The sequence below is a fragment of the Podarcis muralis genome, chromosome W (genome assembly GCF_964188315.1).
Source record: "Podarcis muralis chromosome W, rPodMur119.hap1.1, whole genome shotgun sequence".
Taxonomy (NCBI): Eukaryota; Metazoa; Chordata; class Lepidosauria; order Squamata; family Lacertidae; genus Podarcis; species Podarcis muralis.
In genome coordinates, this window is record NC_135674.1 from 15,452,434 (window position 1) to 15,469,393 (window position 16,960).

Genomic DNA, 16,960 nt, shown 5'->3' on the forward strand with positions numbered 1-16,960 from the left:
TCCACAGGGCATTACGATTTACAGTGTCGAAAGCCTTAGTCAGGTTGATAAACGCCATATACAGGGGTTGGTTTTGCTCTCTGCATTTTTCCTGAAGTTGCTGAGCGGTGAAAATCTTGTCCACTGTCCCCCTAGAAGGCCGAAAACCATTTTGGGATTCAGGAAGGGTCACCTCGGATATTGTTAAGAGACGGTTTGCTAAGATCCTTGCAAGAATTTTGCCGGCCACAGCTAATAGAGAGATGCCTCGATAGTTTCCGCAATCAGTTCTGTCACCTTTTTCAAAGAGATTGATAATTTTGGCATCCCTGAAGTCTGCTGGGATTGCTTCTCTCTCCCAGATTTTTTCGATGAGCTTGTGAAGTTGTTGTGTAAGTTCATTTCCACCCACTTTGAAGATTTCAGCAGGTATCCCATCAGGTCTATGGGCTTTGTTGTTTTTCACTTGGTTAATAGCTGTACACAGCTCTCCCAGATTTGGAGATACTGCAAGCTCATCTCTAATTTGTTTTTGCGGGATTTGTGAGAGGACCTCAGCAGCTATGGGGGAGTTGCGGTTAAGGAGATGTTGGTAGTGTCCTTTCCAGCACAGTGCAATAGCTTCTTTATCTTTTAGAAGTGTGGCACCATCTGCTGAGCGTAGGGGGCATATGCCATGATTTATTGGTCCATAGACCGTCTTTGTGGCTTTAAAGAAACTCTGTACATCATGAGTGTCGGCTAAGTGCTGGATCTCTTGAGGGTTTTTTTTTATCCACCAGGTGTTTTTTAGTTCTCTGGTTCTTAGCATTGGCATAGGTTTTTTTCCCCTTAGTGGCACAGTTTCTATCTCTTAGCCAGATCTGAAATGCCTTCCTTTTCTTGTCAATCATGCGTCCAATCTCACTGCCATTCTCATCAAACCAGTCCTGGTGTTTCTTGGTTTGGTATCCAATAGTTTGTTCACTATTGAACAATGAGTGTTACCCACTATGCTACATGAGCCCAAGTAGGTAAAAAAAACAACAACCCAGAGGAATCATGGTGGGGGACGGGGAACATATAAATTAAAAGCATATGCAGATGATCTTGTAGTAACAGTGGAGGACCCTAAGAACTCTCTGCCGAAAGTCTTAGAAAAAATACAGAACTTTGGGCAGGTGGCAGGTTTTAAGTTGAACAAAAATAAGACAAAGCTGATAGTGAAAAATGTACCAGAAAAGGGGGGGGGGATTACAGCAAAATATAGAAACAGAGGTTCATAAAAAAGTTAAATATTTAGGAGTTTGGTTGACAACCAAAAATATTAACATGCTTAAAGATAATTATATGTAAAAGCCTTTGACTGTGTCGACCACAGCAAACTATGGCAAGTTCTTAAAGAAATGGGAGTGCCTGATCACCTCATCTGTCTCCTGAGAAATCTCTATGTGGGACAAGAAGCTACAGTTAGAACTGGATATGGAACAACTGATTGGTTCAAAATTGGGAAAGGAGTACGACAAGGCTGTATATTGTCTCCCTGCTTATTTAACTTACCGGTATATGCATAATTCATCATGCGAAAGGCTGGGCTGGATGAATCCCTAGCTGGAATTAAGATTGCCGGAAGAAATATCAACAACCTCAGATATGCAGACGACAGAACATTGATGGCAGAAAGTGAGGAGGAATTAAAGAACCTTTTAATGAGGGTGAAAGAGGAGGACGCAAAATATGGTCTGAAGCTCAACATCAAAAAAACCAAGATCACGGCCACTGGTCCCATCACCTCCTGGCAAATAGAAGGGGAAGAAATGGAGGCAGTGACAGATTTTACTTTCTTGGGCTCCATGATCACTGCAGATGGTGACAGCAGTCACGAAATTAAAAGACCCCTGCTTCTTGGGAGAAAAGCAATGACAAACCTAGACAGCATCTTGAGAAGTAGAGACATCACCTTGCCAACAAAGGTCCGTATAGTTAAAGCCATGGTTTTCCCAGTAGTGATGGAAGTGAGAGCTGGACCATAAAGAAGGCTGATCGCCGAAGAATTGATGCTTTTGAATTATGGTGCTGGAGGAGACTCTTGAGAGTCCCATGGACTGCAAGAAGATCAAACCTCCCCATTCTGAAGGAAATCAGCCCTGAGTGCTCACTGGAAGGACAGATCGTGAAGCTGAGACTCCAATACTTTGGCCACCTCATGAGAAGAGAAGACTCCCTGGAAAAGACCCTGATGTTGGGAAAGATGGAGGGCACAAGAAGAAGGGGACGACAGAGGACGAGATGGTTGGATAGTGTTCTCGAAGCTACCAGCATGAGTTTGAACAAACTGCGGGAGGCAGTGGAAGACAGGAGTGCCTGGCTTGCTCTGGTCCATGGGGTCACAAAGAGTCGGACACGACTAAACGACTAAACAACAACAAAAGTTTGTTCACAGGCTGCAATAATGGATGTTTTTAGCTTGGTCCAGTGTTCCTCGATGTTATCAGGGAATTCTGAAAGCAGATGGTCCTTAAGAGTCGTTTGGAAGCAATCCCGCTTAATGGGATCTTGAAGGGCTTGAGTGTTCATTTTGCACCTTGGTTTCCTTCCCTGAAGCCTGCGTTGAGGTATAATCTTGATAGCCATCGTGGAACGTATTAGTCGTATTAGTCGGTGATCTGTCCAGCAGTCGTCGGCGCTCATCATAGCTCTGGTAAGGAGCACATCACGTTGATCTTTAGCACAGACAATAACATAGTCTAAGAGATGCCATTGGTTTGACCGAGGCTGCCTCCATTAAGTTTTAAATTTATTTTTCTGTCAAAAGAGTGTTTTGGTAATAACAAGGTTGTGTGCTGCACATATCATCAAAAGTAAGATTTCGTTCTGTTGCCAACTCCTTCTTTCCCAATAGTCCCAGGCCACAGATCGAAATCTTGCCCAACTCTTGCATTAAAATCACTCAGGAGGATAATTTTATCTTCCTTAGGCGTCTGTGATAGGATGGTATCCAGCTGAGAGTAAGAATTTTCTTTAACGTCTTCATCGGCATCCAGTGTTGGTGCATAAGTGCTTATAATAGTAGCCTGTTGTTTTTTTGTGAGCTTTATTTGAAGGGTTGAGAGCCGCTCATTAATGCCAGTAGGGACTTCTGACAGGAGCTACACAAGGTCATTTTTCATAGCGAAGCCTACCCCATGTATTCAATGTTCTTGTTCAGATAGACTTTTCCAGAAGAATGTGTAGCCCCCTTTTTCTTCCTTCAGTTGTCCCTCGCCCGCTCTTCGAGAGTCTTGAAGCGCTGCAATATCGATGTTAAAATGTTGCAGCTCTCTAGCAATGATGGCAGTTCTGCGTTTAGGACGTTCGCTGTATGTGTTATCTGACAAAGTCCATATATTCCATGTTCCAAAGTTCAATTGTCTTTTACGAGCCCTGGGTGGTGACCCCACCGGGCACGGTAATCCAGTCAGGGAAAAAGGGAGGAGGACTATGTTTAGGGCACCGTTTCCAGCCCCTCGCCCTTTTCGGGGTGAGCAGAGTGGATCCTAAAAAGGGCTGCTCAGTCATGGATACAGCTGCCGAGCTGCTCAACTGCCTCGTTCCTTGAGTCAGAACGACTGAATCTGTATCCACCGCCCATGTGCTGGTTCATGACTAGAGGCTTCCAGATTTCACATTCCTGCCCCCGTAACCATTTGCTGATCGCCATGGCACTTTGGGGGGTTTGGGTTGGGTTTTTGGAAGACACCTGTGCGTGAATTTGTTTTATGTGTGTAGATCAGTGCACGCCGACCAACGCACAGTCTTCGCAGTAGGGCTCTGTTCTGATGGCATGAGTAGTCACGACGAACTGGTGGATCCTATCTGCTGCAGCCTTCATCCGCCTTCACAGCCGTTTTAACACACCACTTGTTATCATCTGCCTGTTCTGCTGTGGAGGACTTCTTGGATCATTCTTTGTCTAGTTCCTTCCCTGTTATGCACTAAGCTTGGATCCTAGAACAATAGACAAGTAGGATCCTAGAACGCAAGAACTGATTGGCTTTCAGGAAAAGACCAATCAGGCTCTAGGAGGGAAGTAGAATCAGCCAGTCAGACAGGACTCATTGTGAAAATAATGTATATAAAAGCCTGAGGTTTGGGGGGGGGAAATTCAATCACTGTTTTACAAGCTGCAATAAAGAGCATGAAATCACTACAGGACTCCAAGTATATTTCATTTTCTTTGACCTTAGCGCCTTGGGTGACCCTGCTGGGAGTAAGAGATTCCCGACGGCTTCACTCACAAGGGTCATAGGAATGTGCAAGCTCACTCACAATGACAAGGTGATGATCCAGCGAGTGAGAGAACTGAGATAGATTGCACTGAGCCCTGGTCTCTTCAGACAAAGCGTTCCACCAAAAAGGCTCTGGCTCTGGTTGAGGACAGCTGGATATGTTTTTGACCAGGGACCACCAGTAGGTTGCTGTTAGATGAGCGTCACACTCTTTGGGGGGTGTATTGGAAGATAATTCCCACAGATAAAAAAGGTCATAGCTGTTTAGGGCTTTAAAGGTTAGCACCGAAACCTTGAACCCGATTCGATACTCCACCTGGAGCCAATCCAGCTGATGAACAACCAACTGAATGTGGGCTCTCCACAAAGTCCAAGAACTCATGCATCTGCATTTTAGACCATTTGGAGTTTCTGGAGCAGTCTCAAGGGTAGCCCTGCGTATCTATCTATCTATCTATCTATCTATCTATCTATCTATCTATCTATCGCATTTATACCCTGCCCTCCCCGGCTCAGGCGTAGAGCAAGTTAAAGTAGTCTAGTCTGTAGGTGACTGCTGCATGGATCACCATGGCTAGGTTGGAAAGGGACAGGTACGGTACCAATCGCCTAACCTGACATAGATTAAAAAATGCCAGTTTGGCTACATTTGTGACCAGTGCCTCCATAGAGACAGAAGCGTCCAGAATCACACCGTGACTCCTGATGGTGGCTACAGGTGACTATTGTGCCCCATGAAGAGCTGGGAGCTTGCACACCGAACCAAAATCACTCCGGCCCAGCCATTGGACCCCCATTTTTAATGGATTGAGAATCAGCTGACTCCGTTTCCTCCATCCCAGCACACCCACCTAAAAATGGGCCAATATATCCAGGGTAGCATTTGGCCAGGGCCACGAAGCAGTAGATCCATGTTGTTTGTGGTCAGATCTGTGGTTATGTACAAGATATTTGAATAAAGGGTGAATTTGGGGTTCCCCAATGCAAAAATTGTGAGGATCCATGAGGATCCGTACTTCAGAACCATGTTTTTGGGCCGGGGTATGGCCAGGAAGCCGTGGATCCTAGTTTTTTGTGGTGCAGGCTGTGCCCCTGGCTATGTCGTGTGATTTGCCAGTGAGTCTGGGGTGGCCCAATGCAAAAAGCGTGAGGATCCATGCTTCAAAACCACATTTTTGGGCCATAGAGTTACCAGAAAGCCATGGATCAGAGTATTTTGTGGTGCAGGCTGTGCCCCTGGCTATGATGTGTGATTTGACAGTGAGTTTGGGGTGGCCCAATGCATAAAGCGCGAGGATCCATGAGGATCCGTGTTTTTTAACCATGTTTTTGCGCCATTGTGGCCCCACAAAACAATGGATGTGTGGTTTTTTTTATTTTGCCTACAGACTAAGATGTGGTCTAGAGTATCATGGTGTTTTTATTTTGTTACAGTATAAAAATCATATGAATTCATGAGGATCCATGCCTCGGATCCATGTTTTTGAGGTGCTGCAGCGCGGCAAAGTGTTGGATCCACTTTTTTATAGTCCAGTCTGTAGACGTGCCTTCCATGTGTGATTTGACACTGGATTTGTTGGAGTTATTTTTTTAAAAGTGGAGGATCCATGAGGATCTGTGTAGATCCGCCTTTAACCCAGACCCTTAAGCATGTAAGAAACAGTGAAAACACAAGGCACTTCGGTTTCAGCTGAATGCTGGCTCTGCTCAGAGTAGGTCCACTGAAATGGGTGGGCATAACCAACGCATAGATTAGTCGAATGCAACCCACCGTCTCCCATTTCATCCTTAACTGGACGAAATCCCGCCAATTTCATCCTCACCAACAACCGTGTGTGTGTGTGTGTGTGAGCGTGCGCGCGTGCGAGCGAGCAGGAACCTTGCTGGCTCAAAGACGCCTAGGTCAGTTGAACTTCGCCTCTCCCTTATAATAATAATAATAAATTTTATTTATATCCCGCCCTCCCCAGCCTTAGCCGGGCTCAGGGCTGTTAACAACAATAAAACAGTACAAAAGTACAGCATAAACAACACTCTAAAACCATTCATTCTAAAATTAATTAATTCAAGCCACTGGCAGCCATTGGGCCAGAGCTCAGCGAAGATTGCTGAAGGAGGGAGTCAGGCTGTGCCCTTGCCAAAGGCCTGGTGGAACAGCTCTGTCTTGCAGGCCCTGCGGAAAGATGTCAAGTCCCGCAGGGCCCTGGTCTCTTGTGACAGAGTGTTCCACCAGATCGGAGCCACAGCCGAAAAAGCCCTGGCTCTTGTTGAGGCCAGCCTAACTTCTCTGTGGCCTGGGACCTTCAAGATGTTTTTATTTGAGGACCATAAGTTTCTCTGTGGGGCATACCAGGAGAGGCGGTCCCGTAGGTACGAGGGTCCTAAGCCGTATAGGGCTTTAAAGGTTAAAACCAGCACCTTAAACCTGATCCTGTACTCCACCGGGAGCCAGTGCAGCTGGTATATCACCGGGTGAATGTGATCTCGCAGCGAAGACCTCGTAAGGAGTCTCGCTGCAGCATTCTGCACCCGCTGGAGTTTCTGGGTCAGTCTCAAGGGCAGCCCCACGTAGAGCGAGTTACAATAATCCAGTCTGGAGGTGACCGTCGCGTGGATCACAGTGGCTAGGTCAGGGCGAAAGAGGTAAGGAGCCAACTGCTTAGCTTGGCGGAGATGGAAAAATGCCGCCTTTGTTATAGCTGCAATCTGCGCCTCCATGGAAAGGGAGGTGTCGAAGATTACACCCAAACTCTTAACGGACGGTGCTGGCACTAACTGCGCCCCCGCAAGAGATGGGAGTTGCCCCCCCAATCCCATATCGCCCCGTCCCAGCCACAGGACCTCTGTCTTCGAAGGATTTAGCTTCAACCGGCTCCCACGTAACCATCCAGCCACAACTTCCAAACATCTGGTCAGTGTGTCTGGGGCCGAGTCAGGATGGCCATCCATCAACAGATAGAGTTGGGTGTCATCAGCATACTGATGGCAACCCAGCCCAAAACTCCGAACAAGCTGGGCGAGGGGGCGCATAAAGATGTGTAGCGCCAAACAGCACGTATTTGCAGACAAAGTCCTCTTCATATGCTCGAAAACACCCTTAGCAAGCCTACCCACACCCCAGCTCCACATACAGCTCTAGTCCCCTCACACAAACCTCCACGCCCACAGCCCCAACACACGGACAGAAAGACACACGCACACCCCGCATTCTCACCCTCCCGTCGGAAGTTGGAAGGCCTCGTCTTCTTCATCCATGTCCCCTAACATCCTAACAGCCCCTCGGCTCAGCCCAAGCCGGGAGGCGAGTGCCGCAAAGTACGGGGCTGCAACTTCTCGGCCGGGGAGCAAGCGCTAGTCTGTGGAGGCGAAACTAGGAAGCAAAAGCGGGTGGCGGCATTACCGGTCACCAAACGGCCCAAACTTCCAAGCGGAAGAAAAAACCGCGTCCAATGGGCAGCCGCGATTTTAGCGGCGGGGCTCTTATGTATGACGGAAAGGGAGAGGGACACGGCTAGACCAATGGGAAGCTGGTTTCTGGAAGAGGGAGGCGGGAGGCGGGAGGGCGGGTGACGCTCGCTTAATGCTGGCCAGTGAGGTGGCGCTTCCGCTCGCCGGGCGAAGGAGGGACACGTCTGAGGAGGTCGAGGGAAGGAGGAGAAGGCGAAGAAGGAGCAGGTAGCTAACTTCCGATTCTTCTCATTGTGCTATTTACACTTTGTTATACAAAACACATTTCTTCTTATTTAGCTTTCTCATTTTATATCAATAAGCTTTTACTATGTACATTCTGGATATTCCAAGATTCATTCTAGGTCAGTCAGGAGATTAACATTGCCACTAATTTTTAAGAGATTCCTTAAATGTTATCCAATCTTTATTAACTTTTTGTATTGAATTTCCTCTTATTCTCCTTGTTGTTCTGGAAAGTTGTAGATCTATCATTTTTGCTTGCCAGCCCGTTTTTGTGGGGATGATATCACTGTTATAGAACTTATAACATCACCTTTCCAATTCCTTGCTATTAAAATCCTGGCTGCTGTGGTTGCATACATAAAGAGGGGTATGTGATTTTTCTTACTTTCCATGGACTTAATACCTAACAGGAAGGCTTCAGGGTTTTTTGGGAAATGAGAATTTGAAGATCTTTTAAAGTTTATTATAAACAGTATCCCAGAATTCTTTTATCCTCTTGCATTCCCACCACATGTGTATAAAGGTACCAACCCCACTTTTGCACCTCCAAGAAACATCTGAACTGTTTTTTGTACATCCTGGCCAATTTGGCCGGGGTTAGGTACCACCTGTACAGTGGTACCTTGGGTTACATACACTTCAGGTTACAGCCTCCGCTAACCCAGAAATAGTGCTTAGGGTTAAGAACTTTGCTTCAGGATGAGAACCGAAATCGTGCTCCGGCAGCGCAGCAGCAGCAGGAGGCCCCATTAGCAAAAGTGGTGCTTCAGGTTAAGAACAGTTTCAGGTTAAGTACGAACCTCCGGAACGAATTAAGTACTTAACCCAAGGTACCACTGTATAACATCTTCATCACATTTTCTCTAAGATTATAGCATGCAGTGAATCTTATGTCCTCCTTCCACAGCCTTTCTCACTCCTCCATATATAGAGATATATATACATATATATGTGTGTGTGTGTGTGTGTGTGTGTACACACACACACACACACACACACACACACACATATATATATATATATATATATATATATATATATATATATATATATATATATATATATATATATATATATATATATTGTGTCCAATACCTTGGGCCCAGTGTATCATAACCCATTTTACCTCCCAGTCACTTAAGTCACATTCAAAGCAGATGCTTCCCTCTCCCAAAGGTTCCTGGGAATTGTAGTTTGTTCATCGTGGAGCTACATTTCCCAGCACCCTTAAACTTAAGTGCTGGTTTTAACCTTTAAAGCCCTATACGGCCTAGGACCCTCGTACCTACGGGACCGCCTCTCCTGGTATGCCCCACAGAGAAACCTACAGTCTGCAAATAATAACATCCTCAAGGTCCCAGGCCTCAGAGAGGTTAGGCTGGCCTCAACTAGAGCCAGGGCCTTCTCGGCTGCGGCTCCAATCTGGTGGAATGCTCTGTCACAAGAGACTAGGGCCCTGCGGGACCTGACATCTTTCCGCAGGGCCTGCAAGACAGAGTTGTTCCACCAGGCCTTTGGTCAGGGCGCAGCCTGACTCCCTCCTCTGGCAACCTGCACAGAATTTTGCATAATCGGTTGCCATCAATTTGATTTTAATTAATTTTTATAATGAAATATTTTTAGAATGTGTGATTATTTGACTGTTTGATTATTTGATTGTTGTTAGCCGCCCTGAGCCCGGCTTCGGCTGGGGAGGGTGGGATATAAATAAATTTTATTATTATTATTATTATTATTATTATTATTATTATTATTATTATTATTATTATTATTATTATTCCCCGGCTGGCTGCATACACATCATACGTTTAAAGCATGTGTCTTTCCCCCAAAGAACCCTGGAAATCGTAGTGTACCTCTCACTGGGCTACAGTTCCAAGCACCTTTAAACTAAAGTGCCCAGGGTTCTTTGTGAGGAATGTGCTTTAAATGTGTGGCATTTGTGCAACCTGGTTGCATATGCAACATACATTTAAATTGTGCCCAGGGTTCTTTGTGGGGAATGTGCTTTAAATGTGTGGCATTTTTGCAACCTGGTTGCATATGCAACATACATTTAAATTATATTTCCCCCCTTCAAGTTCCCCAAACCCTTAACAGACTACAGTTCCCAACATTCTTTTGTGGTGAGGGGGAATTGTGTGCTTTAACAATGTAGTGTGTTCACAGCCTCAGTTGTTTTACTGTGTAAGTCGCTTTGAGGTACCTGAATGCAAAAATGTTACTAATAACTGTAAAATAATAAATAAAAATAAAATGAATTGAGCGAAGAAGAGCAAGGATCGGTGAAAGCAGAAGATGGGCAGAAGAACTCTGTTGCTGGATCAAGCCAAAGCCTATCTAATCCAGCTTTCGGTCCTGACTGAGGCCAACCAGATGGATGTCCTCATGGAAAGCCCACAGGCAGGAGCTGAGTGCAACTACAGTGCTCCCCACTTGTGAATCCTAGCAGCTCATATTCAGACGCAGACTGCCTCCAACAGCGGAGGGGAGACAGGCATCATGGCTAGTAGCCATTACTAGCCTCTTAAAGCCATTATTGTTTGTGAGTGAGTGTGTGGAATCGCGAGAAGGATGGGACCGGAATGTTGAATTTAAATGGGATTTGTAAAGTGTAGGGGACTGAATGAAATGGGTGACAGGATGAAGAAGTTGGTTAAGGGAAAGAACATGAGAGTGAATGTAGGCGAGAGACAGAGGCCAAATGAGAAAGGAGAGTGGTGGTAGAGAATGATCAGCTGGCTGGACTAGTAGAGGTTAATGTTATAGGGAAATGGGTGTGGCATCTGAATATAGACTGCATTTTTAATCAAGACTTATATTGGCTTATATTTTGATCAGGTTCCTAAAATTCTAAAAATAATGTTTCTTCCAAGGTAGAAAACCAGCAAGCGGCTCCAGCAAGCAGCTGGCAAGCAAAGGGCCCCCTGGTTTATTGCGGTCATAAAAAGGCTGAGGAGCAGGTCACTGACCTTGCATGCTGTAGAGTACAACTAAGTTGTAAAAGTGGTAGGTAAATAGTAAGGTTTTGCCATTCGGCCTCTCAATATACAAAGAGTCATTTGCCTAAAGGTCAAAAAGGCTAAGCATCTGGCTGGCTGGTATTTTGGGAAGCGTTTTAAAAGCTGTTCCTTGTTTCTTTTTAAATTGAGATCCTTTTACTCTGCAAAGATTTCTTTTCCTTTTAAAAAGCTATATATATTATGTATTAAATATATTGGCTTAAATGTAATTATGCAAAGGATTTAAGAAATGCTAGATTCTTATTTCATATAGTTGTAAGAGTTGTATTTATCCTGAAATTAAGTCAGCCACCAGCCTAGCCCCCCTGCCAGACAAGAAGACGCCATCCAAGCAGTCCTGATATATAGTTGTCAGGCATTTGTTTAGAAACCTTCAAATGAAGGAGATCTTTCAATGTTGATGTGAAACTCAAGATCCTTGACATATGTTTAAGATAAAAATTTAAGATTAACCATTTGTTTTAGAAGGCAATAGGGCAAGGAGGGCAAGAGGTGAGCTGGTAATTAAGATTCCATGTAAGATATATTATTACTTATTTGTCATTTATATATAGCTCTTTGTGTTCCATATAAGGACAGGAGGATATGGGTGTATCTTTTAGGATTGGTTATAGCAATCAGCCAATAGGAAATCCAACCAGGCTGATTGGACAGAGGCAGCCCAAGGAGGAGCAAAGGGGGCTGGATTAAGGGAATATAAGTGCTGGCCATAATGGCAGGAGGCCAGGCCAGAGCTTGGTAACCATATACCACTGTGCCTCTCATTTATTTGTCTGACAAATAAATTATTATTTTAATTTCTCTATTGCTGCGTTGAATATTTCATTCCAGCTAAGCGTTAACCACAAGCAGGGTGCTACATGGGGAGGTGTGTATTTATGACCAGCAGGCCTTCCAAAGTGCCGTTCTAGGAAGTGATGTAACCTGCCTTCCTAACTCTCTAGTTCTTTTATGTCCAAACAGTTTATTTGAGGGATTTTTCCTTTTAGGTTTTTCAAGACTGGGCTAGAAAGAATCTCAGTTTCCAAGCTGGTGAAGAAGTGTTTGCTGGTTTGGAAGACAAACAGGTTCAAAATACAAATAAATCAATAAATCTGTACAGTGGATGCTTGGGTTGCGAACGTGATCTGTGCGGGAAGCACGTTCGCAACCCGCAGCGCCGTGTCTGCGCACGCGCGGGTCGTGATTTGGCGCTTCTGCGCATTCACAAAGCGTGATTTAGTGTTTGTGCGCATGCACAAGCACCGAAACCCGGAAGTAACCCGTTCCGGTACTTCCAGGTTCGGCGCGGTGCGCAACCCGAAGCATCTGTAACCCGAGGTTTAACTGTATTGTATGGGAGTGGCTTGCGTGAAATTCCCCCCCCCCCCACCCTTGCTTTGGAGGTAGCAGTGTTGTAGGGCACTTCCTAGATAGGCGGACAGGAGTAGGTGGATAAGCATTCTAGGTATCTGGTTTCCCAGGCTCCAAGAAGTGTAAAGGTGGCACCTAGAGCTTCTCAGGAAACCGTTTTTGCAGGTGTAGTCTAATTCATTCTGCCCAAAAATGCACCCTTAGTTATCTTCTTCTGTGCCTCAGGTTCCATTTCTGGGCTGTTGTCCAGGATCTCCTGGTTTACAATGCCTTTGTCTGGAGAGTTGGCTAGGCATGTTCCCAGAATAATTAAGAACTGATTTTAAAAAAGCTTTTACACTCTTGGAGATTAACTTTGTAAAACAAAACACAAAAAAATCCTTTCTGTAATAAGAGTTTCTCTCAAAATGTGATTTGAAACTTGAGAGTTTAGAAGCCAGCTGTATTTTCCCTATCAATTGTGTCTTTGAAAACTGCATCACCAGAAACAGCAGATTCAAGTTCTTTGTACTCATTCAATCACTCATTCAAATGTTGGTTAGATCGGACAAATAGCTGAAGAGGAAACTGAGCTGGTGTAGCCAATAATGTGGGATTTAAGAGGTTTGGTGATGCATCTTACTCTCAACATCCATGACTCTTGCATTGAACAAGTGGTGTGCCTTTCATTCCCACATACTGCTCTAGTAATGTTTGCAGCTGAAGCCTACATTTCAAGAAAGTTGCAGGAATCAGTGAACAGAAGCATTGCTGATTTTTCTACAATGCCTTATAACAAGCTTATAAAGTTCGTGTGGCCTGGGTAGCCAATTCAAAATTTGTGGTCACCAGAACATGCCCTTGCTACAAAGGGCCTGCTGCACCACTGGAACACAGTGCAAGATGAAGGACAAAGATGCAAGGGTGTGGTATCTTTCCCTGTCTCTGCACTTGCATCATCTTCCTCCAGCTCAGCCAGAAAGGTTAGACAGAGGTTTGTTTTGGCTCTCTGTTCACACCCAGCAAGTGCAGAACTAAAGCAAGCTGTAGGCTTCTAACCATGTTTGGGACTGTGGAGGGAGTAATTATTTCTACTCCTCTGCAGTGCTAATGTCGGAAGAAGGCCTCAGACTTGACTCACTCGCAAGAGCATGTCTGACTCCTCGCCCTGATAAAGGGAGCAAGTAGGCCTTTTTTCTTCTAATAAAGAGTTAACTTCACTTACTCCGTATGATTTCTTGCTGGCTGGCTCCCTGAGAACAAACTACCACAGAAGGAGCATGGTGTGTCCTCCACCAAAGGTACTACCTCTCCTCTAACACCCCACACACTAATAACCCACACACAGGCACTGTCCAGGATTCAAAATGGCACCCAACATCCAAACATCAATGAAGAGCCCCCCCCCCACCTTAAACACTCTTGGGCTCAACCTAGCAATTATGTCTCTACTTGTGGCTTAACATATGCCACAAAATGGGCAAAGTCATGCCAAACTGAGATTTCAGTCTGCCATCTTGATTCAAAATGGCACCCAACATACAAACATTAATAAGGTCTGCCGCCCCACCCTGGGAACCCTCATGCCAAGTTTGGTATTATAGATGGAGAGTTGTCCAATTGTATAGAGGGCAAATGGGCTAACCGTTTCCCAAAATATAAATCAGGTCAACATATTCCTCCAGCATGACATTGAAAAAGTGTGGGAGGGAAAGTTGGACTCCCCAGAGTTGGAATTATTATTATTTTTTTAAAAAGATATTTATTAAAGTTTCAACAATAAAACAGATTTCACAACACCAAATAGAAAAAGAAAAAACACCATACAAACAACAACAAAACACAATAAAAAACCCATCATAAAAGACAAAAAACAAAAAACAAAAAAGAAAAAAGCAATTTTCTTGGATATTAGTCTCATAGTCCTCTTTCTGGACTCCCTCTCATCTCCCTTTTCTGTGTTCCCTTTTACAAAATCTTGTTCAGCAATACCTCACCTTTTTTTCAAATCTTAATTCATATTATACACTTCAGCTATTATGCCGCTATTCTTCCCTCCACTTTTTCATATTGTTTAGGTTTGACATAATATTATTTTGACTTCACCTTTGTTCTGTATATCATTTTTGCATAGCTTTTAACTATATCACTAATACCATACTATCTTTATATCCCGCATCATTCTAACATTCATACAGTTTACAATGCTTTTGCAAATAGTCTTTAAATTTCTTCCAGTCCTCCTCCACTAGCTCTTCTCCCAGGTCTCGGATTCTGCCAGTCATCTCCGCCAGTTCCATGTAGTCTATCAGTTGCATCTGCCATTCTTCCAGGGTGGGCAAATCTTGTGTCTTCCAATGTTTAGCGATGAGTATTTTTGCTGTTGTTGCTGCATACATAAAGAAAGTTCTATCCTTCTTTGGCACCATTTGGCCAACAATGCCCAAAAGGAAGGCCTCTGGTTTCTTAGGGAAGGTATATTTAAATACCTTTTTTAATTCATTATAGATCATTTCCCAGAAAGCCTTAACCCTAGGGCATGTCCACCAAAGGTGAAAGAATGTTCCCTCAGTTTCTTTACATTTCCAACACTTATTATCTGGCAAGTGGTATATTTTTGCAAGCTTGACTGGGGTCATGTACCACCTATATATCATTTTCATAATATTTTCTTTCAGGGCATTACATGCCGTGAACTTTACTCCAGTGGTCCATAACCGTTCCCAGTCAGCAAACATAATATTGTAGCCAATGTCTTGCACCCATTTTATCATAGCTGATTTGACCGTTTCATCCTGAGTGTTCCATTTTAACAGCAAGTTATACATTCTTGAAAGTACCTTAATTTTAGGTTCTAACAATTCTGTTTCTAATTTCGATTTTTCCACCTGGAAGCCTGTTTTTTTATCCACATTAAAAACCTCTCTAATTTGACGATAATGTAACCAATCTCGCACTTTGTCTTTTAATTTCTCAATTAAATCTCCATGTATCTGTATTAAATCTCAATCTCCATGTATCTCCATCTTTTTCTATTATCTCCCAATATTTTGGCCAGTTGGCCTCCATATTGAGTCTTTTCTGAGCCTTAGCTTCCATTGGTGATAGCCACCTTGGGGGGGTCTTATTTTCTAATAAGTCCTTGTATCTTGTCCAGACATTAAACACTGCTTTCCTGACAATATGGTTCTTAAATGCTTTATGAGCTTTAACCTTGTCGTACCACAGATAAGCATGCCATCCAAACACATTGTTAAACCCTTCCAAGTCCAGAGTGTCAGTGTTCTCTAGAAGTAGCCAATCTTTCAACCAGCAGAAGGCTGCTGATTCATAATATAATTTCAAGTCTGGCAGGGCAAACCCCCCTCTTTCTTTAGCATCAGTTAATATTTTAAATTTTATTCTGGGCTTTTTGCCCTGCCAGACAAACTTAGAGATATCCCTCTGCCACCTCTTGAAACAATCCATTTTGTCCACAATCTGTAAGGTCTGAAATAAAAACAACATTTTTGGCAATACATTCATTTTTATAGCAGCAATTCGACCCAACAAAGAAAGCTTCAATTTCGACCAAATTTCTAGATCCTTTTTGATTTCTGACCAACATTTTTCGTAGTTGTCTTTAAATAAATTCAAATTTTTAGCCGTCATGTTAACCCCTAGGTATTTCACCTTTTTAACCACATTTAGCCCTGTCTCCTTCTGAAACCTTTCTTTTTCCATAGTTGTCAAGTTTTTTTCCAAAACCTTGGTTTTTTGTTTATTCAACTTAAATCCCGCCACCCGACCAAATTCCTGAATCAGTTCTAAAACTCTTTTCGTACTAGATTCTGGCTCCTGTAATGTCAAAACCAGGTCATCTGCAAAGGCCTTAAGTTTATATTGTTTCGCTCCGACCTGGATTCCTTCAATCAGCCGGTCCCCTCTGATCATGTTCAAGAGCACCTCCAGGACCGATATAAATAACAATGGAGAGATAGGGCAACCCTGTCGTGTTCCTTTCTCAATTTTAAACTCGTCTGACACCACATTATTAACTATCAATTTTGCCTTTTGTTCTGAATAAATTGCATCTATACCATTTTCAAACTCCCGTCCCACTCCCATCCCTTTGAGATTTTTCTTCATAAAATTCCAAGAAATATTGTCAAAGGCCTTCTCCGCATCAATAAAAATCAACACTGCTTTTGTATTAGTATTCATTTGCAATAGTTCCAAAATGTCAATAATGTTCCTTGTGTTATCAGACAAATGTCTACCTGGGAAAAAGCCTGCCTGGTCTTTATGGATCACTTCATTCAAAACTTTTTTTAATCTATTTGCTAAAATGTCTGCAAAAATTTTGTAATCCACATTTAAAAGGGAAATGGGACGGTAGTTCTTCAGTTGTGTCTTTTCAGTTTCAGATTTAGGTATAAGTGTGATGAAAGCTTCTTTCCACGACTCCGGTGCCTTCTTCCCCTCCATAATCTCGTTACAGACCTCCTTCAGTGGTTGGATCAAATAGTCTTTTAAAGTTTTATAGTACTTGGAGGTTAGTCCATCCGGCCCTGGAGATTTGCCCAATTGCATGTTCTGAATGGCACCTTCAATCTCTTGTTCTGTTATTTTATAATTCAATATAGTCTTGTTTTCTTGGGATAGTTTTGGCAATCCGTTGTTTCTTAAAAATTGGTCTATCTCAGT